The 23,744-nt window shown below is 46.7% G+C and overlaps 1 protein-coding gene and 1 long non-coding RNA gene across 2 annotated transcripts in view; one reads left to right on the top strand and one right to left on the bottom strand.

Annotated features, from left to right (window-relative positions):
• The window catches only part of RAB30 (RAB30, member RAS oncogene family), a 46,654-nt gene extending 31,762 nt beyond the window's left edge, over positions 1–14,892 (bottom strand). Inside the window, exon 1 of the mRNA XM_082304007.1 lies at positions 14,357–14,892. The gene's annotated coding sequence lies outside the window, so the exon portion shown is untranslated. The remainder of the gene's footprint in view (positions 1–14,356) is intronic.
• Positions 14,893–15,198: 306 nt separating this feature from the next.
• Positions 15,199–23,744, top strand: part of LOC309586705 — a 17,461-nt gene continuing 8,915 nt past the window's right edge. Inside the window, exon 1 of the long non-coding RNA XR_014227409.1 lies at positions 15,199–23,706. This is a non-coding gene — a long non-coding RNA (uncharacterized lncRNA). The remainder of the gene's footprint in view (positions 23,707–23,744) is intronic.

The raw sequence follows: 23,744 nt of genomic DNA, 5'->3' as shown, positions 1-23,744 counted from the left end.
GGGTTTCCCATTGTTCTTCCTTCCATGGCTCCCCAACTCCTTGTTATTACTTTTCACATTTATTTTACAGCCTAGCCTACATCCCACTAATTATCCCCAATGCAAAAGCAGCAGTGTCACCCACTCTCTCTCTCATGCATGGTCACATCTCCCTGCAAACACCCACCAAGCTGTCTGCTGCTCATTACCTGGCCTTTCCCTGCCTGTTTGTGACCGTGACCTGTTGTCACCCACCAGAAAGAGCTGAGCTCTACCAGCTGGAAACTATGTTTTGTGTTTGCAGTTCTTCAGGACGCAACAATGGCCCACGGGATGCTGCAGCAATGCACAGCAGCAAGAGGCAGAAGAAGGGATCCTGCTTGGTGGGCCACCCTTAATTTAAAGCAGCAAATCTCCCCTCTTGTGGCTTATCCAATTGTCTCTAAGTGGAAATGCCAGGCTGTTGCTTCCATGCCACTCATTTTCCTCCAGGTCTGATCCATGGAGGATGGCAATCCCTTCTGGCTCCATCAGGCTGAGATGCTGATGGTGAGTTCAAAGCACGTGGCTTAGGTTTCTTGCAAACAGCAGGAGAGCAGGGAACTATGAGGAAGGAGTTGAAGCGTAACGAGAGGTGTTTTCGATATTTACAAGGATTTCTCTGACTGTTTAGAGGGAGGCCTTTCCACGCAAAAGCAGAAGTGTGATGGAGAGGACCTTTACTTTCCCAGGAACGGCCAAAATAGCCATTATGAACTTGTTCTTTGCAAGAGGACAAATTACCCCAATCACACACTGAGGCACACTGGGAACCACTTCAGGGTTAGGCTAAAATGACAGATGTTCCTTTTTAAAACAAGAAGCTGGAGAGTAAAATGTCACAGCTTTGGACAAAACCCTCAAATGCCAAATGAGCTTCACAAAACAGCCTGTCCATCAGTCCTTCAGCTCCTGAGAACATCCCACACTCCCAGCAACACACACCTCTCACACACGAGAGAAATCCAGCTAGTTTCAGTGTATAACTTTTTCCAATGTATCCCTGTGTGTCACAACACATATTAAGATTCAATTAATACATTCTCTCTTTTAAAAGGGCACACAAATTACAAGCCCTTCCTTCCTAGAAGGAGATAGATACTAATTACAGGAAGGTGTTCTTCATAACAATTCTCTTCCTAAATCATACCAATTGCCTTGTCCATTTGAAAGATGCATTTGCAATATCGGAAGAAAAAAAGACCCTTATTATTAGCAACGTCTGAACCACTAGCCATCAAAGTTGTTTGCATACTGGACTTGTTTTTGGGTTTTTTTTCTGCATAGCACTGCTTGAATCCCTGTAACACGTTCCCAGACAAAGTGCCATTAACATGCAAATGAAAAGTTCACACTCCTTCCCAGCAATCCTACTCGAGATAGTACACAATTAAAGTCATAAGCGAAGGTAATGAAAGAATGAAAACAAGACAGGTTGGTTACACATGTCATGGTAATGCTTGCAGATCAGTCTCTCCTCTCATTACCACAGTATTTCCAGGAAGAATCGATTACAGCAATATGGATGAATGGGGTCCCAAAGCTGAAAAATGTACTGGATTAAACATTAATGCAATCATTGACTGTTATCTATATATATATATATATTTAATGAAGGATGGGGCCTAGCAAAATATAGAATTGATGTGGTTTTAAATATCTAGAAAGACCAGAATCCTTTTAAATGGTCCCAGCCACACAGCATACCAAAAATATAAATTCATCCACGAGGCTATAATTATACTTTGTGTTTTGATTTTATTGTAAAGATTGGTATAAGAGTATAGTCAGGCAGGAAGCCAAGCTTCAAACTGTGCTCTATTGACTACTGAGGTCTCCATAAGCCCATGGTGCTCCAAACAGAAATACTGGTTTACCCAGACCAAGCCTTAAGATGATACAATGCAACCTCTTCTCCACATCAGGCAAGCTGTGGATGAGCACTGCCAAATAAGCATCTGAATTCAACAAGCTCCCCTCTCCTTAAAGCATTATACACACTTTAACACGATTTTCTAAGGAAAACAAGTTTTCGCAATCATCTAGCCTAGCCAACAGGCTCAAAAGTTACTGAAGAAAAGACTGTTTCAGCAAAATTACAAATTACAATACAATTTCTATGATTCGTGTGACCAACAGGCAGCTAAGATGCACTTGAAATCAGCATCCGCACTGTAACTAGGCTGGGCTGACCCTTGCCATTTTTGTTGGACTGCAGCTGGCTGGTTGCTCAGGACACAAATGCCTGCCCACCAAGAGCACATGTAGCAGCCATGCATTTCTTCTTGAGATGTTCCCGTTGCAGCTTCCAGTTGTAGCTACTCATTTGTGTTACCCAGTTTCTGGACCTCTCTGTCTTGGTTTTGAGTGGTTCTGAGCCCTTGGAGCTTCAGCACTCAGCCACCAGAGTTGAAAGTCCTCAAAACATCTCCAAAATGTGTTCCTGCATGAGACACAAAAGCTGATGAACCTCTCATTAAAAAATGATTTGACAACTTGAGCCTTGTGTCTAGTCTATTAAAGCAGTAACATGTGATACTGGTCTGGCAGATTATACTGTACACAGTAGCTCCTCAAAGGCAGATAAGACAAAACAGTGCCAACTAAAATGTCGGAGTTAGTCTTATACAAGGTCTGGCCTCCCTATCTAAACTGTGAGTGAGACAAGCATTTCTGAACCTGCCATCTCTCTCCAGTGAAGGCATCTGGAACCTGTAATAACATTCAACTTTAGACAACCCAGCTTAGGTGCCTATGATTCAGAGGAGAAGACGAGGCTCCATCATTTAGTGAATAAACCCAACTGAACACAACAAATCCTTAGGCAACATCTTTGCATAGGTATTTACACTTTCTGAAAGGATTTAGAATCATAGAAGCATTTAGGATGGAAAGTACCATTAAGATCATCAAGTCCAACCATTAACCTAACACTGCCAAGTCCACCACTAAACCATATCCTCAAGCACCACATCTACCCATCTTTTAAATACCTCCAGGGATGGGGACTCAACCACTTCCCTGGGCAGCCTGTGCCAGGGCCTGACTGCCCTTTCACTGAAGAAGTTTTTCCTAATATCCAACCTAAACCTCCCCTGGCGCAGCTTGAGGCTGTTTCCTCTTGTCCTATCGCTTGTTACTTGGGAGAAGAGACCGACCCCCACCTCACTACAGCCTCCTTTCAGGCAGTTGTAGAGAGCAATAAGGTCTCCCCTCAGCCTCCTCTTCTCCAGACTAAACAACCCCAGCTCCCTCAGCCGCTCCTCATAAGACTTGTGCTCCAGACCCTTCACCAGCTTCGTTGTCCTCCTCTGGACACACTCCAGCACCTCGATGTCCTTCTTGTAGTGAGGGGCCCAACACTGAACACAGCACTCGAGGTGCGGCCTCACCAGTGCCGAGTACAGGGGCACTATCACCTCCCTGGTCCTGCTGGCCACACTATTCCTGATACAAGCCAGGATGCCATTGGCCCTCTTGGCCACCCGGGCACACTGCTGGCTCATGTTCAGGCAGCTGTCAACCAGCACCCCCAGGTGCTTTTCTACCAGGCAGCTCTCCAGCCATTAACCCTAATTTAGGGTCAACGGGACTTCAGTTTGAGAGTAAGTTATCTGGCTTATACTTTCAAGTCTTTTGGATGTACAGAGCAAACTCCAAGTGACTGTGCCTTTTGCCTCCAGAGGAGGAGGAGCATATGACAGACAGTCACACCAGGCTGAGAAACCACTGAAATCACATTGTTGTACCACAGTATTTGAATGAAGACCTGCAGAAACGCACATGCTCTACAAGAAACCCCTGGGAGCTAGCAGGGCTCTTCCTGCTCGGCTGGAATTGAACCAATATCGCAGCATCATGGAACTGCAACAAAAATGCCATGTTTCACATGAGAGTCACTTGATCTCTAGGAATCACTGATCACATCAAAGCTAAAAAATCGCAATTCAGGTAATGTCATTTTGCCTTCATGTTTTCCTGCCTGCATCACCTCCACCGCTTGCAGTATTCCTTCTCTTTTTTTGCTCTCCTCTCGCATACGGCTGCCAGCTGCAATATCCATCACGCAGCACCTCACTGATAGCTGGTGGCTGCTAAGGCAATATTTACACTGTGGTTTGCATTACAGTTTATAACATTCTTTGGAGCTCTTCCAAAGGAAAAGCCCCACATAAATCAACGTTATTATTGTCATCTACAGGCTAGGTCCAGTTAAGAATTTGCTAGCGCTCACTGTGGAGACTGCGGATGTTTGAAATACTGATCAATGTGCAGCAGAAAGGCTGAGTAATAAACTTCATTAACATTGCCCGTAACACTTTTCTTCAGCGGCGTACAATAAATCACTGATGAATATTCAAGGCATCCCTCTGAGGTTATCTCCATTTTACAGATGGAGGCAACCAAGAGACAGAAAGTTTAGAAGTGGCTTGCTATAAACACAAAACAGATGCAGAATTCAATTGTCTTGCCTTCAAAGTCCAAAATACGTCTTTCTAGACAAAACTGCAAATTATACAGATTGATTTGCAGTGAAATTAAGGAGACTGTCATTCCCCAAAAATCACTAATGGCTATTCCCCCCCCCCCCCCCCAAGTTACAGCACTGGTTACTCACATTGCAGTAACACCTACAGATTGCAGAGGACTGCAGATTCTCACTATACAAAGTAGGGACTAACAGATAAAAGCCCTATCCCAAAGACCTTATAATGGATAATAAAATCCAATCTATACATAAAATATAGGAACAATAAAAAAAAAATACATACAACTCAAACTGCATCAGAGGCAGAGCTGGGAATGGACCAGTCCTCCAGAGTGTCAGACACACATAACTAAATTCATTAAATAAGCATCACCCAACATTGCCCAGGAGGTATTTTTAAAGCCTTCTTCTGTATCTCCAAGAACTGATGTCATCAAACAAAATGAGGAATATTGTGAAAGATGTGTTAACAAGATGGAAAGAATTTTTATGTAGTTTCACACATTTCCCAGCAAGGAGTTTGACATTTAAGCGGGATGGCCTGGTTACTAATGGCTACTCTACGAATTGATGCAACATGCTCACCGCTGCGATGACTGACAGCTGCAGTAAACAAACAATAATTCACGCCAGGTTTTTCCTCCCTGTGGCGACAGCTTTTGTAAAACTGCAGAACTTAATGAGACACTTTCTTTAATATTTATTTCACAATCAGCCTCCTTTATTCTAACAAAATTAGCCTCAGCCCACAATGAATGTTTTGCTTGGTTATTTCATTGTGCAAGTCAATACTCAATTTATTTTGAAGTTCTTCAGTTGCGAATTTCTAACTGGGGCGGGGGAGTGGTGGTGGTGTGTGTTTTAAAGATGCTGGTTTTAATTATTATTCAATATCAGCTAACCACCTGCATAGCTGCAAAGTGAATCAGGCTGTGATGCTGTTCCCCCAAAAAATTAATCTAGCAAAAAAGAATAATTTTAAGATTGGCTTTAGCCAAGCAGTTTCCCAATCCAGAGGCATAACAGGTTAGAGACAACACTGATATAAATGGGATGGCCACTGACAAAAGACTGAGAGGTTTACGATGAGCAAGGTAAAGTTACTAATGATGGAAGCACAAATGTCTCTGGCCATGCAGCAGCTTGAGAAGGAGCTTTAAAAATTCCCCATACTACATTCACATCTGCAGTAGAAAGTTCATGAATGGTTCATAATAACCATAGCATAGGAAGGGGGAAAGTCTCAAGCATCTCCAGCACAGGGATGTCCAACGTGACCCAGCAGATGCTTCTCACAGGCCACCCCTTTGAAGACACTTCTGCCAACGCTTCTTGGTGACATACGGGAACCAACTACCCGCACAGCGAAGTGCAAGTGCACCAAGACACAGTTTTCCTGCAGACCTGCGACAACAGAACAGCTACTTAAAAAAAAAAAAAACAAAAAAAAAAACCAGGAAAGAAAGATTTCCTAGTAGAGGGAAACACTCTACATTACCAAAAGTAGTTTCCAAGGTTTACAAACATAATGGAAATACTGAGAAGTACCCCAGGATCACAATATGGATATATTTAAGTTTGTTTTCCAGTTGGGGGGGAGGGGGGGCGGCAGGGGAGTAAAAGAGACTTCAGAATTTGAGGTTAGTGACTGCTAAAAAGACAGTTTGTTTCTGCATCAAACACACACTACATCCTCGCAGGAGACGGTCAGCACATGGCAACACCCAACAGCAGGTCACAAGGCAAGAGGAAACCTCATTCCTACAGATACCACAAAGCAGTTTCCAGCCAAGCCACACGCTCACGCCTCCCTCTCCTAAATAGGTCAAGCAGAAATCCTGGAGTTAATAGCTTGACTCTAGAGGTTCCCCTTTGCCTGCTGAAATTAAAGAGTTAACAGAAACCTGGGTTTATTTGGGAGTTTTCTATGCGCACACACACATCCATCCATCTATCCGAGCAAAACGCTGCTGCCATATTTTAGAAATGTGAATACTGCTGGCTTGAAGAAAATGGGCACAGTTCCCTTTTTAGAAGGAACAAATTGTTCAGAACAAGGACAAATGCAATAGAGAAATCAGGCGCCGACTTTGCTTCTGATGTTTCAAGCTTCTGGTACATGCAGCTCGCATACAGTCTCTGCATGATTTTTTTTTTTTAATAGACCCAACATTGTTCAAGAATCACCCCATAACTACCTAATGCTCTCAAGAGCAAATATTTACAGTGGGAATTCTTATATTATCAGATACGTAAGAAAGTAGAGGGTGCCACGATCTTCTGTTGGCTACAGACGGAGACAGCTACTGCCCGCAGAGCTGGAACAATTGCGGTGTTGCAGATATTCACTTCACTTGAGCAGATTTTAAATAGAAAACATGGAATTAGCTGCAAACTGTGTTAAAATGACCCCTTCAGAGTGAAAGCACTTTTCTGCAGTTACGCCACAGAAACAGGGATTACAGAGAAGAGGAGCAGAGCCCAAACCCATCATCACACAGGTTGAACTTGCCACTACATCTCTGGTCAACCAGGACATGGGACCTGATGCTGGAAACAGCCATCCCGGGGTCCTCGGCAGCCCAGAGATGCACCGAAATCCCAAATCTGCCCTTGGGCTCCCATGAAAGCTACAGATTACTCTAGTCTTCGCTAGGGTTTTAATTAAACTCATTACTGCAGGTTTATCTGAGTTAATACCTTTTCTGCACAGGACACACTGCACCATGAACTTCAGGGAAGATGCAAGACTAAAAAGGCCAACATTATTTCTCTTAATCTTTTTCCCGATACACAAAAATGAACTGATACACCCAAGGCAATTTCAGGATGAAAGAGAAAGGCTACCTGATTCTCACCTCCAAATATTCCTCGTCTCAGGATGGAATAATCTGATTTCTCTAGAGGATCTAACAGGGATACCAAATGACTCAGCCCTACATTTATTTTGCAGGTATTTAAGTTAATAGCTATAAAGCAAGAACTAGAAAAAGGATTTTTTTTTTTTTTTTAAGTGGCAGTCATCTCCTCTCTCAGTTAATCAAGTTCAGTTGCCATTATAATAAAGTTTGACTCTCCAGTGCTGGAGAAGACGAAATTAAAAACTCCCTTCTGCCAGCAGAAAGCAACAGGAAAATAAGACCACACCGCATGGGGGCCCCTTAGGGGATTTCTTGAGGTCACTAACAAGAATTCAGGTTAAATTTATGTACAAGTTTGTCTTACTATGTTTTTAAGAAAGGATGTTATTTTGAGTAAATAATCCCATGCTGCAGCCACAACTGTCATGAAAACACCATGCGTTAGACCCTGGAAGCATAAGAGATGGCATCGTGGAGAACTTCTCACTAATTAGACATAAAGCTGGCTTCCTTTAAAAACTTGTTAGATAAAAAGCCTTGACTGATCTATTTTCCATTACTCTAAGTTCAGGCAATGAAATTTAAATCACAGAGAAGTGCTAATGATTATTTTTCAAGTCAGCTTTTCATTACTGAAAGCATTCTTTGCAATACAGCAAACCCGAAATCTGGGGGATGTAGAAACATGGTTTCTTTTCTAATCCTGGCAAACCCTTTCACTTGTTTCTTGATTGCCCGTAAATCTGAACATTGGCATCCACCTCTCAACTCGGGGTGTCGATCTTCACCCTGAATATGGATCTGGGATTTTTCTGGATCTCCCACCACTTTTGTATCTATGGATGAATGTGTATTTGGAACAAAAGAGTGACCGCTGGGAAGTCAGGAGGGCTTGACAAGTTCCTGTGACTTAAATTTCATCTGCTGCAGGGCACAGCATAGGCGGGCTGGTTTGCTAATCAGATACACATTCTTCTTTCCACCCAACATCTTTAGCAACCTGTTCCCTATTGGCATCACGTCTTCTTCAGAGGAGTCTCCATTTATGCCCATTCACAACATTACCCGGATTCATTTGTAGCTGGGGAGTATCCAGGCTTCCAAAGGTTATTGCTGAGCATCACTAGATCGAAGAAAAGCAGAGGGGGAAGAGGAGGTGGGGTGCCTGCACTGGAGCAAGGAGAGGCTTAGGCAGGTGGAAAACAAGCACGGAGAAAGGGGATGGGAACGAGCATGTCAGCAGTTCCCCTCGAGCTGGTACTGTCTCAGTAGTGACACCCCAGGTGAAACATCCCGTATAACCCCGTACAGCTTTGCTGGGGAGCAACAAAGCTGGTGAAAGGGCTGGAAGGCATGTCCCGTGAGGAGCGGCTCAGGACTCTGGGATTGTCTAGCTTGGAGAAAAGGAGGCGGAGGGGCGACCTCATTGCTCCCTGCAGCTTCCTGAGGAGAGGGAGGTGCTGAGCTCTTCTCCCTGGGATCCTGTGACAGGACGCGTGGGAATGGATCAAAGCTGCGCCATGGGAGGTTCAGACCTGACATTAGGAAGCATTTCTTTACCGAGAGGGTGGTCAAACACTGGAACAGGCTTCCTAGAGAGGTGGTCGATGCCCCAAGCCTGTCAGTGTTTAAGAGGCATTTGGGCAATGCCCTTAACAACACGCTTTAACTTTCGGTCAGCCCTGAATTGGTCAGGCAGTTGGACTAGGTGATCCTTGTAGATCGCTCCCAACTGAACAATTCCAACCACTTGATTACTCTGGAGAGGGATCCCATACTTCCACAGCCAGGTAAGATCCCTCCTCCCGAAGCAATAAAAGCTCTTTTTCCCCTCCCCCCCACCAATGTGAGGGGCTCGGTCCAAAACACTGGAAAGCACATACAACTGATGGCTACTGCGGGATGCGAGAGTCTCATACACAGTCGGATTCATTTTCTTCACTGTTCCAAACAAATTAGCATCAAGGCTCAGCACCAGCCTATGGGATGGTACTTCCATGGCAATTCTCTTTTGCAAATAATAGGATGGATTTATATCAAGAAATACTCCCACTTTAAATGCACACATGCTGCCTTTTGAGTAACTGACTTATTGCTTAATCAAAAAAGCAGAGTTTAGTTTTTGGTAACTTCATTACAGACAAGCAGCAGCACAGCGCAGCAGCGGCTCAGGCTGCTGGGGCCCTGCATTAGGTTCCTCTCTGCGTGGAGAGCATCTTTAGCAGGACAGTTACCCAAACACTGCTTTACCTCTGTACACTTTGGCATCTCTAACACCTTTTTTTTTTTTTTACACCCCCCCCCCCCTTTTAAATTCACCCTGCAGGATACAGCCTTTTGAGAAACCACGTGCAAGCTCATCTTTTTTCATGCCAGCGCAGCCTTTCCTCCCCTTCCTCTTCTTTCTTCCCTTTCCCATTACTCTTTTCAAGGTCTAAAAGAAAAACACTATTCAGTTACTTAACGGTTATAGTTAACTTTTAGTTCAGCTGTACCTAGAAGAAAGCATTTCTGCTAAAAGGAAAGAAAATAAACAGGGTATCCTGTGATCTTTACAAGGACAGAGCTTCACGGAAATCTGCTGCTAGCTATATTGAGCAAGACAAGACCTTACTGAAGGTTTTCTCCTCTGTTTGTACATGTATTCCCTAATTAGCTCAGGAAACTAATAGCTAGGTTAGTTTAAACAGGTGGTTTAAATTTTGCCTTAAGTATATTAGGGAGCAGTGCACCTCTGCATACAGAGAAGTGCAGTGAGAACAGTAACTCCAGGCAAGGCGAGATGACAAATAGCAATTCAGTCTCAAGCTGTTCGCAACCTAAATATCTATCCCCAGCTCAATGCAACAAAGCTCTCTAATGATTTTTATCTACGCAGGGTGAAATCAAATGACATTATAACACAAATCTCACTAATTCCTTATTCAGGGCCAATGTTTAATAGCACAGATTAGTTATGAAACTACTGTAACAGCACCAGACTTTAATGTGGTCTTGACTCTGTTTAAATAGTGACAATGATTTTAAGGGACAAGTTCATCCTTGTTCTGCCCTAATTAATTCAATGTATTAGCACCTGAGGAATATTGGACTCAACCCTCCCAGTTTAAATTCATGATTTAAGCACAGGCTGAGCAAGAGGCACCAGGGTTATTTGACAAACATGACAGATCAGTTGTTTCATGCTGTAAGAGAGCCATTAAAAATAAAATGAGGATTTAGTTAGTTATTGACAGAATCACTGGGGGGGGAGGAAGCTAAATGACTGGCTGCAAAATGAAATTACGGAAACTAGAGAGTCAATCAAAACATTGCCTTAGGTCATCTCATCTGTCCTCCAGCCAAAGCAGGGCTGTTTGCTGAGCATCTCTGCCCCAAGGGTTAACATTTTTGGTGTCGGAAATCCATCTGTAATACAGAAGATGATTTTATTGTCTCCTAAGTCTCCTGCTCCAAAGTCTTGCAAGCATCTGTGCAGGTGTCTTGGTTTAAACAGCCTCATCACTGCGAGGTATGCCCACCCTGGGCTACCTTCTGCTCTCCTGCTATGCTAGCCACACTACTGCAATGAATCTCTCAAACTTCTGCATTGCCTGGATGGTTATTCGGCAATACGCATGAACTGGCTCCTGGCACATTCCCCACTCCTCTTTCTGTACTTGCCAAGAGCAAGGCTTGCACTCAAACTGTTGGTCCTGCCCTAAAAAAGGCAATATGCCTTAAAATTAGAAAAGGAATTTATCTAATTCTCAGCTATTATAATTTCTTGTTTGGCTATATTTTAGGTAAAAATAAGAAAATGCCAACAACCCCATACCACACACACAAAAAACCCCAGCTGCAGATACACCTGCCGGGGACATGCCACAAGACTTGGAGCAAGTGCCTCAATTTGCCAACTGATGGATGCCAGCTTGGCTATCATGGCAGGGACCGAACGAGACCAGCTCCAGAGCTAAACCCAGGAGCTCTGCAGCTTGCGTTAGAGAGCCCCAATGCTCCAGCTCAGGCTGCGAGCAATATCTACCACCCACACGTGGGCCCAGGAGGAAGAGGAACATACAGCCTAGACAGCAAACAGAGGAAAGCTCTTTCGTGGGAAGGTGGCGGAGGTTCAGTTTGCTCACAGACACCTTTCTCCCACTCCTCAGTTCTCACCTTCCCTCCCCATGCCTGTTTGGGAAGCAACTGCTCAGTTCCCCCCCAAGAGCCTTCTTCATCCATCCGCTTCTCCCTTCAGAAGCTCCAACTGCCTCACTAGATCCCAACTCCAGGCAACAAAAATCACTGTCCTCTCATAGCACAGCTCTGGAGCAGAGAAGAAAGCGAAGCTAAAGAGGCAGCAAGTCTGTCCCAGCTCTGGCTCTTCCAGGTTCCCCTCATCTCACCAGTCTTTGGGTACCCCCATGCATGAGGTTGGGAGACACCCAAGCGTCCCAGGAGAGCTTGAACCTCTTTCTACAACAGTTCTGGGATGGGCAATTTAATACAGCGCAGGGCACATAGGTGATTCTGATAAAGCCAATGTACAAAGATGTGATTTCTGGCTTTGCTAAGAGGCCAATCGATGGCATCAAATTCAACTTGATTAAGAACACGACTAAAATAAAAAAAAAAAAAGTACAGGGTATAACCACAAGACCATCTAACCCTGAATCCCCTTTCAGACACTGGACACTAGTAAGAAATTGGGGGAAAAAGTAAAAGACCAGAGGAAATATTCAGTGCTGCCTTCCTGGGGTAGTCTCTCTGCTGCCAGCAATTGGCATCTCAAGGACTTCTTGAATCACAGTAAATGCACACACCGCATTTCGGTCTTCGCAGGATCAGGACTCAAATTACTCAAGAGGAAAGGCCGCTTAGTTCATCCGTGCTTTTTCACAGCAATCACTCATCTATTGAATGAGTTGCAGTTTTTGATCCATTTTTATGCGTCTGTATTTCTGTCACTGCAAGGCAAAATTTCACCTTTATTAATAGTGTAGATTTCTGAGCTACATTTTTAATCTGCTCCTTGCAGTAGTATAATATAGCTTGAAAACACTAGTATGCAAGACAACATTGTCACGAGTCTTTCTCATTCAATAAGTTTGATAATTTGGAAAAATAATAAAACAAGCATAAATACCAACACATATTTGTAAAGATATATACACATATAAAGATGAAAGCAGAATTCAGAAGAGGGACGTCTCAAAAATTTCATTACTTTTAAACTGAAAAATCCCTGATCATGGATTCCCCGCTTGTTCTCCACAACTTCTGTATCAATATTTCCCAGAACAATTCCCAGGCTACGCTTTCAAATTATCACTTCATTTCCAGTGCCTTCTCTCCATAGCTAACAAAATCACTGCTGTAAAACTTCTGTTTTTACAGCCAAGATGGGAAACCCTCTATTAGATTAGCCGTTCCCTCCCTTGTAAAATAAACGGGAAAATGCCATTCCAGGAAATAAAAATGTTAAAAAAAGACCAACCAAACAAAGGCAACTCCTGCACGCAGGGTTATTCTTCCCCTTTGAGTCAGTAACAAAGAGGAAGGAAGGAAAAAACACAGATAAAATAAAAGCATGGAGGAGGTGTGGATGCAGCACGTTTATCCCACCTGAAGAGGGGAGGCTGTAAAACGCCATGCATTGCATACGGACACCCCAACCACCGCCTTGGTGTTTACAAACGTTTTGATCAAACCAAACAGGGAGTTTCATTGTCCCCACGGCACTCATGTCACCCGTCCCCCAGTGCCGGGATTCCAGGGAGCCTGCCAGAGGACACGCAGTGCCAGTTACACAAGAGAAGCGCAGAAGCAAATATGCAGCAGAGGGAAAGGAGAAAAAAAAAAATAAAAAATATCAGCTCAGCTGCACGCTCCCTTCCTGCTCTCAGAACAGCCTCCAAGTCGGGCTTTAGAGTGGATTAACTTTAAAGGGCACCGAAAGATGCTGACAGATTTGAGGCGAGCAGGACCCCGCTGCATACACGCACTTCCCTGCCACCAGCACAAAATTAGATGCCTGGGGTCCACGAGCAATTGCAGTGATAATGTAGTTATAGAAAGGGAAAAATCTCCAGATGTGATGCACTAAGGGAAAAAAATGTAGTATCTTGCACTAATATCATAGCACTGTTCAAGTAAAGATCCGAATTGCATCTCGCAAACAGCAAGGAACAGGGAAACAAATAAAAAAGCCACACTAAAGCAAAGCTCTGCTGAAACACAAAGTTCTTAAAAAGTTTAAAGTATATGCACTTCTTGTATTTATGATAAAAGGGAAAAAAACAGAGTGATAGTTTGGAAGTTGAAATAAACCATCGGGCTGTCCAACCGACAGCGTTTAAGATGCACGCTCATGACATGACTTGGAAAAGAAACCTGGACCGACTGCACACAGCTGGAATCGAGAACCCATCGGATTCAAATCTGTCCCATTTCCCTGAAAAAAGGGGAGGAATGGGGGTGCCGCAACACAAGAAGCCACATGAGGTAGCGCACCAGCACCCCAAAAACCATCCTAAACCAGACCTCGCTTATCCGACTTCTTAAAAGATTGCATTTATTTTTTTTCCCCAGGGTCTCGCAGGCACTTAACGACAGCAATTAAAAACCCATCCCGTTTCCCGCTGTGGTAACGGGACAGGGCTCCCCGCCGCCGCCCGCCCCCAGGACCGCGCTATTTCGGGGCGACCGGAGCATCCCGAAGTTGCGGGAGTTTCCCGGGGGCTGCGGGACGCGGCCGCACCGGTCGCCGGGCCCGGAGGGCGGGGAGGGGCACGCAGCTCCCCGGTATTTCTGTCATTTAGGTTTGTTTTTCGGGGGGTCCCCCCTCTTTTTAGCAATGCCGGGGGAAGGCGGCGCAGCCCCGCTCGGCAGCGCTTCTCCCCGCTGGGGAGGGCACCGGGCGGGGAAGGGCGCCGGGAGATGGGGAGGTTTGGGGAGGGGGAAGGGGGGGGAACACACACAAAAAGAAGAGGAGCGCGGAACTCACCTGGTTTGGGATTTTTCCTCCCTCTCCACAACCATAAAACGAGGCGGGAGCCGGGAGCCGGTCACCGGCGACGGGAGAAGGCTGGCAGCCCCGGGCCGCCCCACGACGGGGCCAGCGGGGCGGGGTGCGGTGCAGCCCCCCCACGCCCGGGGGTGGGCGCTGGGCCGCCCCCGGCGCGGTGCAGCCCCCCGGGGGCGGGCGCAGGGCAGCTCCCCGCGATGGGTGCAGCGGGCTGGGGCGCAAGGCAGCCCCGCTGGGGAATAGGTGCTGAGCCCCCCTCCCCGTGCAGCGCAGCCCCCCGGGACGGGTGCCGAGCCACCCCCGGGGCAGGACAGCCCCCCCCCCCACCGCCCGGGATGGGCGCAGCGGAGCTCGGTGCGAGTCAGCTCCCTTCGGGGCTGGCCGCAGGGCCGCCCCCGCTGCAGGGCGGCCCCCCCGGGGCTGGTGCAGAAGCAGGGCCGCCCCGGGCCGGTGCCTGGGGGCTGGAGCGGGAGCAGGAGCGGGGCCCCCCCGCCGTGGCCGGCGCTGGCAGCGGCAGCGGGAGGCGGCACCGGCGGAGCACAATGAGCGGCGGCGCCCCCGCGGCCGCCCGCTGGGCGATGACATCACCCCTCTCGCCCGCCGGGGCGGAGCGAGCGGCCGCGCCGCCGCCTTCCCATTGGCTGGCGCCAGCCGGCCGCGGGGGCTTCTGGGGTTTGTAGTTTCCCGAGAGGAAACGCCGCGGCGGAGCGCGGAGCGGGGACTCTATCTCCCGGCACGCACCGCGCCGCGCGGCCGCGGTGGGGGGCGTGGAGGTGGGGGGCGGACGTGGTGGCTGTCGCCATGTTGATGGCGTGGGATGCTTTTAGCTCGGGAGGAGCGGCCGGGGAACCGGGTTAAGATGTCGGAAAAAGAGGGAGGGCGGGAGCTAGGTGTTGATTCAGGGGGTGGAAAGAGCCTGTGCGGGGGAGCGAGAGAGAAGGAGGAGGCTGAGGGGGCGCGGCGGGTTGCGGAGGGCCCCGAAGGACATTGCGTAGCGGCCGGTTGTCCCTCGGCGCCCGCCGGCCCTCGGTGGGGCAGTGCCTCTCCGTGGCGGCAGCGAGGTGGGAGTCCGTTCCCGGGGCTCGCCCCCTTCGCGGGCCGGAGCGGGGGGTCCCTGCGCCCCCGGCAGCGGGGCCCTGAGGCGGGCGGGCCGCGGCGGCGCGGGAGCGGCGCCGGCTGAGGTGGGGCTGGGGCGGGCGGCGGGAAGGCGCCGGACGCGGCTGTGAGGGCAGGCGGCTGTGGTGCGGGCCCGGGCTGGGTGTGGAGGGGCAGGGTGCTGCGTGTGTGGCGGGGAAGCCGGGCGGCTCCGGTGGCCTCGGGGCTGTGCCCCTGGCGCCCTGCGGGGAGAGGGGCCCCGGGGGGGTGTAGGTGCCGAGGGCTTTGGCTGGGGTGAAGCAGGGGCTGGTTTGAGGAGCAGAACCGGACTCTGGGCCTGGCCTTGGTGGGGGAGGCCCTCGGCAGGGAGCAGGCAGGGACGCGCTCTTGTCACCCAGCAGGTGACAGCCTGTGCTTGCTCATTTGGGCCTTTTTTAAGGGTTGTGGCTTCTGTCTGACAACCGCACGAATAGCGTTTGGCTGCCGTAGGTATGTGGCTTAGTGTGACCAGCAGGAGGAGCTTTGCTCCCTCCTAAAGGCAGCTGTCCTCAGTATGTCCATGGAGACATACATCAACCTTGAAAAAGCTGACAGAATGGACAAGATGGTGTAAGACCTCTCAGCATGGTATGGGAGCAGCCAGGCTAACTTGCTTCCCTGCTTTCTTACCTGCACTTGCTGTCTAGTGGTGGCATGGCTTAGCCAGCTGCAGGTGCTGTCTAGGTCTCAGCATACCCTCTGGCTGGCTTGTAGGAGGTAGGCTAGATTTTGAGCAGCAGGTTGTAGACTTCCCTGAACATCATCCCTACTTGTGCTTGTTTCTGTGTTGGGGAATGGGAAGTGATCCATTCAGCAAATGGGAGATCAATTAAATCTCTGTTAGGCTTAAGAGGACTGGAGTTCCCTGAAATAACGTGTGGAAGATCTTTGCTCAAAACTGGGAGGGAGGATACTCAAATTATTGCATGGTTTGTGAAATAACACCGTTTCTAGTTACAGCTGATTCCTGTGAAATAAAGTGCTTTATTACTTTAAGAAGATACTCCCTTGAAAAGAGTTCTGAAGAGTTTTGCAGGCTCACTGGAAGTCTTGGCTAAAGTCCAGTAGTGGTATAGCTCACAAAAAATGGGGTTACAAGTTTTTATTTCATACTTTGGCTCCTCCTGGAGGTAAGTACAATGCATTGGCTCAGGATATTGCCTCACAATAACTGCATGGGTATAGTAGTTTGTTTACCCCAAGGATACACTTGAACGATGGAGGAATGGTGTCATGAGGTGTTCTGTGATGCAGTTACTTAATCTGAACCTTGAGCCTTTTGAGATTTGTTGATATTGCAGCAATATGCCATTCTTCCATCTCTTTAAATCCAGCTCCCTCCAGTTGAAGAATCTGGACCAGCTGCTTGCCTTCCTGTAAAGTGCCCGGTGTCCTGGGACAGGAGGTGCTTCTCCCCACCCCCAGCTTGCCCAGTTTTGCCATATTCATCACTGAAGAAAAGAAGCGGAGGGAGAGTAATGCTCTGTTGCTGCTATAACTTTAAGGAATAGTTGCATACATCTGAAGAATTCTGAATTACAAGTGCAGCCCCCTTTATTTCTTTTCTACATCTGATTCTTCTCTATGCAGATACCTTTAGATTAGGTGTTCTGTGGGTGAAAAAATGGGGTGGTGGCATGATGACTTCTGTCACAACAGTTGCCCGCTGTAGGCTTTAAGCCTGTGTTTGTATCTGTGTGGCTGATACCAGGTAATGAGAGTAAGTACTGCAGTGGGATAATTGGGGGGGTGGGGCTTGCTTGTCTTTTCTATAACTGGCAGGAAATGTGTGTGAAATCTTCACCCAAGAGATGTCTGCTGACCTAATGACAGTATGCTTTGTTCTTTAAACTGGTTTAGAAGCAATTGGTTTCACCTGCATTGATTCCCTCTCTTCCTCCCCTTCCCCCTTGTGTCAGTGCTGCTGCTCTGGGGAGGAGACAAGGATGCATCCTGCTTTGCAGATAATTTTTTCTCATTGTTTATACCATGTTTCTTTGTCCGAAGATGTAGATGCCACTGATGTCCCAGCTAAGAGCTGCTGTAGCAGATTGAAATGTAGAAAAAAGGAGTTGGCTTCAGAAACTACCCAAATGAATGCCTGATGCAAGAGACAAGTAAAACAGTTTTGTCTGCATGTATAATTCACTTTCATCAGTTTGGGGGTGTCTGATACTTGTCAGTGTATGGATTATACTCATTGATCAGAAGTTGTCAGAGATGTTAATGATGAAGCTTGTGTTACATGTGTCAGACTTGGATACTCTGCTCACCTGAAGGAGCTAATGATTAAGTCTTTTCTGACCCAGCAGTCTTAATTGCAAGATCCACAAGAAGCTTACAGTCCTATTGCAGAAATAAGTGTTGTCTCAGCATTTGATATGAAAAGACTTGAGGCGACGATAGAATTGAAAGCCTGCCTGTGGCATTTCTTAAATACGTGGGTATGCTCTAGTTTAATGCTGGTAATGAAAACTTCTTCCAGTGTCTGTATGGTCCTGAGCCTGCGTTTGTCTGTACATGGACTATGACGCTGACATCCTATACTGCAGAAACTATGGGTTGTCTTCGTTACTAAAGTGATTTTGGTCACAGTGCACTCAGGTAAGCAACAGCTCAGTGTCCTGAAGACCAGGAGAAGCAGTTGGAAGGCCCACAGGAGGGATGCAGAAGGTGAGGATAGGTAGGAATGTGTGATGCCTTTGCTCAAAGAAGAAATTGCTTAATCTGAGTTCATATGTAGAAACCTGGCTTCATATTCCAGCTTTCATTCTGACACGTTCTTGCTCTTAATGAAAACTTCAAGGATTTGGATGCTCTAAATTGAGCCTTCACTGGATCGTATACCAAACCCAGCTCAACAGTCTGCAGGAGGAATACACGAATTTATGAGATTAAGTGTACAAATGTATTACATGATAACGTAATTTTTAAGGTGTCTGATGATCTGCTGTCATGGTGTCGACATCCCTGCCAGTGCAGCGTGGAGAGCTGGCAGGATGCTGGGGTTGTCTTGGTTCTTGCACGTTGTGAGGCCTTACATCATGCAAATTAGCTGGATGAAAAGATTTTCATACGCATTCAGACAGGGAGTGGAATATGGTTTCTAAGGGTGATTGATATGATCTATGCCAGTCTTGACGTGTAAGTTTTGTTTTAAAATCCCATTTTCTTAATTATGCCAGCTATAGAACTTGGTTGTCCACGGTCCCTTTGGAGGAAGGAGGAGAGTTGAAGTGTCACTGACCAACTGCTTACTTCAAAGCCGGTGGGGGAAGGGTGTAAACTCTTTTCACATTAAAGGTACCGCTCAGATTCTGGAGGCTGAAGAAGCTGCTATGCGGGTTTTTTGTTTGTACTTGTCTCCCGTGGAGCTATTTCCCAAAGAGTTACTGGAGCTGCAAGGTGAGAGAGTGAATGCAGCTGGGTAGAACACGTAAGTAGTTTTATGTCATCTTACTGTTTCCAAGTATCTTAACAATACAGAAAAATACATTGTGTTGTCAACTTTGTTCTTAAACAGGGAGAGCTTGGAAGAACACGGGTAAGACTGGAAGGCTTCTATGCCTTGAGTGTTCTCAGTGACACTGTGAGGAGGCAGCTGTTAAACCGATTTGTGGAAGAACCTAGTATCCCTGCATAGCCAACAAAGTTTGTAAAGCTTCCCTGAAAATCATTCTTGCGACTAATTATAAAGTGTTAACTTTTTTTATCTTTCAGCACAAGAAGAGTGCTCCAAGAGCAGTCAAGAACCTCTTCAGGTAGCATGGACGTGTTCTTCGACTGAAACATGGCAGCAGTTCAGTAGCACTCAGCAGGAAAGGGTGTGCAGGCTGCTGCACGTCCCTGGTTCATAAGAACCGGTATCTGAAAGAACCATTTTAGTAGAGAGAAAAACTGCTTCTTCCAGATCTTTTAACTCCCTTGGATTTAAATGAGAGCTCATCTAATACTGAAACAGGAAATTGCTTTTATTGTAGGTATTGGAGAAGGGCATCGGAATAGGGGACTTAAAAGTGTGCGTCAGGGCACTGTGATGGGCCTTGGAAAAACTGCGGGTAGTTTTGAGTACAAGAGACTGCAGTTGTGGGAAGCTCTGTTCTGGGAAGGCACACTAGCAGTGGGGGAAATGTGCTAAACAGAGGAGACTCGAAAGTTGAGGATGTTCTGCAGCTGTTTCTTAGCTATGTATAAGAGATACCTCTTAAGGTGGGGTGGGCCAGGGTGACTACTGAAGACCATAGGGTTGCAGGCAGGCCACATTTCTCTTGAGAGCATATATGCAACTGTCCAGAACCACCTAAGCAGCTTCAGTTTTCATCAAATAAGAGTATTTCCTGATTTAAAAATAATAGCTTTGCTTGGTCCTCCTAACCCCTGCAGAGCTGTCTGGCTGATTGCAGCACTGCACTGAGGATGAGGAGCCTTCCCCACCCACGGGTTGCTGGAGACTGGCACGCAAACATGACTCAGATGGGCTCCAGGGCTGAGTAAATCCTTCAGCTCTCTGTGTTGTGGCTTTGATAAACACCACGGGTGCACCTGAACGCTTCCGCGTGGAACACGAAAACACTTGGGCTGTGCTGGTTCAGGTGTACTTCGTGCGTGCACTGCCCTCTTCAGCACAGAACTTGATAAAACCCTGGATTGCATAAAGCAGGTCGAGGTGTCACGGCGAGGTTGCACTAGGTGTGGACCTTGCTCTGTTGCCACCAATCCTGGGAAGGTCTATTTTTGTTGTGCAGTGGTAAGCCTGAGTTGGTAACCGACACGTTCAGCCGATGTGCGTGCCGCTGCCAGGCAAGCAGTCTGTGAGCTGGCAAATCCTCAAGCATGGTACTACCTTTTACTCCTTTAAAACAAAAAGGGGGAGGCAGCAGGGAATTTTTTTTGAAGGGTCACATAAACTCTACTGAAATGAAAAGCCCACTAAAAATATCTTTGTGGAAAGAATACATTTTGGGAAACAATGAACGCTGTAACAAAGGCAATGTGAGCCTTCAGTTATGGCGATCTTCCAACACACTCCCTTGTCGCTGTTTACGTTTTGAGGTTTGTAGGAAAAAGTGTTGGAGATGGGGAGAGTGTGAAAGTCATAAACACAGGTAAACATTTAATATTAACAACTGGAATTTTGTGTGAGATTATGCACCATTATTTATTTTCTAAGAAAGTCTTGCAACTAAATTGATAGGCTGGAGTCCCTGATTATGCGTGCTAGTGTTGTCGGGTTTTCCGGCTATTTAGATGCAGTGGTGCAAAATTATATGTTGCATCGTATATGATTCAGCTTAAAATACAAGCTTTGGCAGTGTGAGTACCTAAACAACAGAGTTACAATCGGAGCATTCCTTAACGCACGCAAACCACTTCCTTTGGGTAAGTAACACTGGGCTGTGAAAAAGCACACACCGCCGAGGAGAGCAGCGTTTGGTGGCATCTCCTGTGCCGGAATTCCCTGGGTTTGTTCATCGCCTTGGGCTCTGGCGTTTACCCAAACTTTTAGCCTTTCTGTACTTTCTTTAGCCTGTTCTGTATCTTTCCTGATTATTTTTTTTTTTCTGTTTCTTTGCAAATGCCTCTTCCTGGAAAACTGGGAGCAACAGTATCTCGGGTTCCTGGCCAAGTTTCCACTCACGTGGTTTCACTTGCTCTGTTCTGTCAAGTTATTTACATGTGGTGTCCTAAGGATGTAATTTAGTGGACTGCTAGTAAGCAGCTAACCTTTATGTTTTGGCCCCAGTCCACATAGGTCAGGTTTACATGAGCCTGCTTCCTTAGGATGAGTTCAGTGGCTACTCTTACAGCCCTTGGCTTCCTCTTGCATGACTTTATGAAAAAGATCGCATTATGCTGCTCTTGCAAAGATTTTAAAACGGACACGCTAGGATCCATCGCTCTACCTACTGAGTTGCATGACCCAGAATCTCTTCTGAACCTTGCTTTCCTGCATACGCAAGGCCTAGGGCTCTCAAGGTGAGATGTTTTTCATGTTTTAGTGGGTCTACAGAAGAGGTTTTTCAGCGTAGAGGTGTGAAGCTGGCTGTTTAAGCTACCCTGCTCGAAGTAGAGCTGTTGTCTTACCCTCAGATTCTGGGTATACGAGAGTTGTTTTGTACCCAGTAGAGCCGCCTCGGGCGTGCATTCCCTGGAGGTGTAGTACCTCAGCTCACTGCTTTGAGCTCTCAGAAAATGAAGTCGCAGAGGCTTTGGTGGCATTGCTGGTTTAAGGAGTTTGCTGTTATCTTTTGCCCCTTGCCCTCCTGTGCCACAGTACGCCGTTCCCGCTCGTGCCAACGCAACCATCTGGAGCGGCACAGCGAGCTATCGGTGCCTTAATCAGGGTGTCGCGCGCCTTCCCCGCCCCGTGTGTGCTTTTCTGTGGCTTGGGGTGGAAGCGGAGGAGGTTTGCAGTTGTGTGGCTTTCTAAAACCAGGATCAGGTTTAGTGAGCTGGTTTAGGGCATTTGCGACACGACACTAAAAATAAGTGGCCAGGTGCACAGCAGAAGGCAGAAGTCCTTTGGCTTGTTGCTGAAGCCTCTTGACTCATTAAACCGTGCACTAAGGATGCGGTTTGTTTTGTGGGGGAGGAGCAGCACTCGCGTGTCCCTTGTGCACATGGATGCTTTTGTTAACTGTGTTTTTCTACTTTAGGTCTTGTGACCCAGGCGAATGTTCTGCTGTGTGCAGCCTTCTGGCAGGGCAGTGGCAGCTCAAGAAACCCTGATGTCTGTAGCAGCACTGGTGATTGCTAGATGTAGTCTGCACAAATCCCAATGGAGCAGTTTACCCCCAAATTTTGCCTTTTCTGACTGTTACAGAGGGTATCAATTTGTTATCTTACGATGGAACTCATTTCTTATGCTTCAGGAGTTGTATGTTACCCCTGCACACCTAGCCAAATATCCCTTTTATATTTAACGGCAGAGCAGATCTGCAAAAAGAGGATTAGGCACTAAAATGTTTCGCATATGATAGATGAAAAGCCTAAGCACAGTTTTCCACGTCAACATTTTTGCAGTGCTCCTGATACGGGTGAAGTCGGCTTCGCCACTGCAAACTCTTGCAATGCAAATATGATTTACTGCCTCCGCTCTGATAATGGTGAATGTTGTCCACTGATGAGGATGATGTGGTGGCAGCTGTTTTAAAGTGACACGTGCAGTGGCTTTGCGCTTGCTCTGCTTTAATGAATGTCAACTAAAATAGTAATTGTGTCCCCTAAGAGTTAGGTTATTGCTGCTGTTAACCTTTCTGGAAAAACAAATGAGGAGAAGTAGATGTGGCAGATGCAATCCTCGCGGGAATTGGCAGGAGGGTGTTGCAGAGCCAAGGGGGTCCTACGTCTCACCGGGGATGAAGGGCAGTCACGCTTTACGAGCTCCTGTCGGTGAGGTCCATTTAGCCTCCTGCAAATTCCCGCCCACGGAAAGCTCCTCGTATCCCCAGGGTAGATTGTGACTGGAGCCACCGCTCTCCCAGTGCTACCGCCTGGAAACGAGTGGGTGAGGAAAGGGAGCTTATTTTAGCAGGCACTCTGGTCCAATGAAAATAAATGAATTTGCTTACTTGTCATTATAAATAATTAAACATATTTAATTTATAAATTAATAATACATAAACATTTCATAGTGTAAATATATTTATAAACACATACCTGGAAATAGATGCATATGTGTATATATAAATGTATAAATTTAAATACATTTATATATTTTATTTATTAATAATCTATAAATTAACAATTTATAAAATATAAATTAATAAGCCAGGGGAATCACAGACAAATAGAGGAGCTCTGTGTTGCCAACAGACTCCTGGGATGGAGTAGCTGTTCCTTCTTGAGAACAGATTGAACGTGAACGTCTGGTCCCCAACAAATACAGTTTGTGTGCATCCTCTTGTCCGTTAAAAGTTCTAATCGTGTCTGTCTTTTAACCTCTCCTCCTTGAGAAGGGTATTTGGCCGCGGATTAACCTTGTCATGAGTACCGAGGCATGTGACGTGCTTGGCCATGGCAGCAGGTACGCGTGGGGTCTCTCACAAGTTTCTGTCAACGCTGAAGTGCCGCGGCTCTCCAGGATGGAGAACGTTGCTGCCATTCGTTCTGAGCGGCGTTGCAGCCTCCTTCGCGTGGGTTTGACGATATCGCAAATATCCCAGCCTTTTGGTAGAGTTGGTTCTCTATTGAAGGTAAATTTAGGTAAAAATCATGACAGCCAAGATCCTGG

This window comes from Platalea leucorodia (assembly GCF_965183815.1).
Source record: "Platalea leucorodia genome assembly, chromosome: 2".
Lineage (NCBI taxonomy): Eukaryota > Metazoa > Chordata > Aves > Pelecaniformes > Threskiornithidae > Platalea > Platalea leucorodia.
The sequence above is the reverse complement of the archived record's forward strand: the minus strand, read 5'-3'. Positions and strand labels throughout refer to the sequence as shown.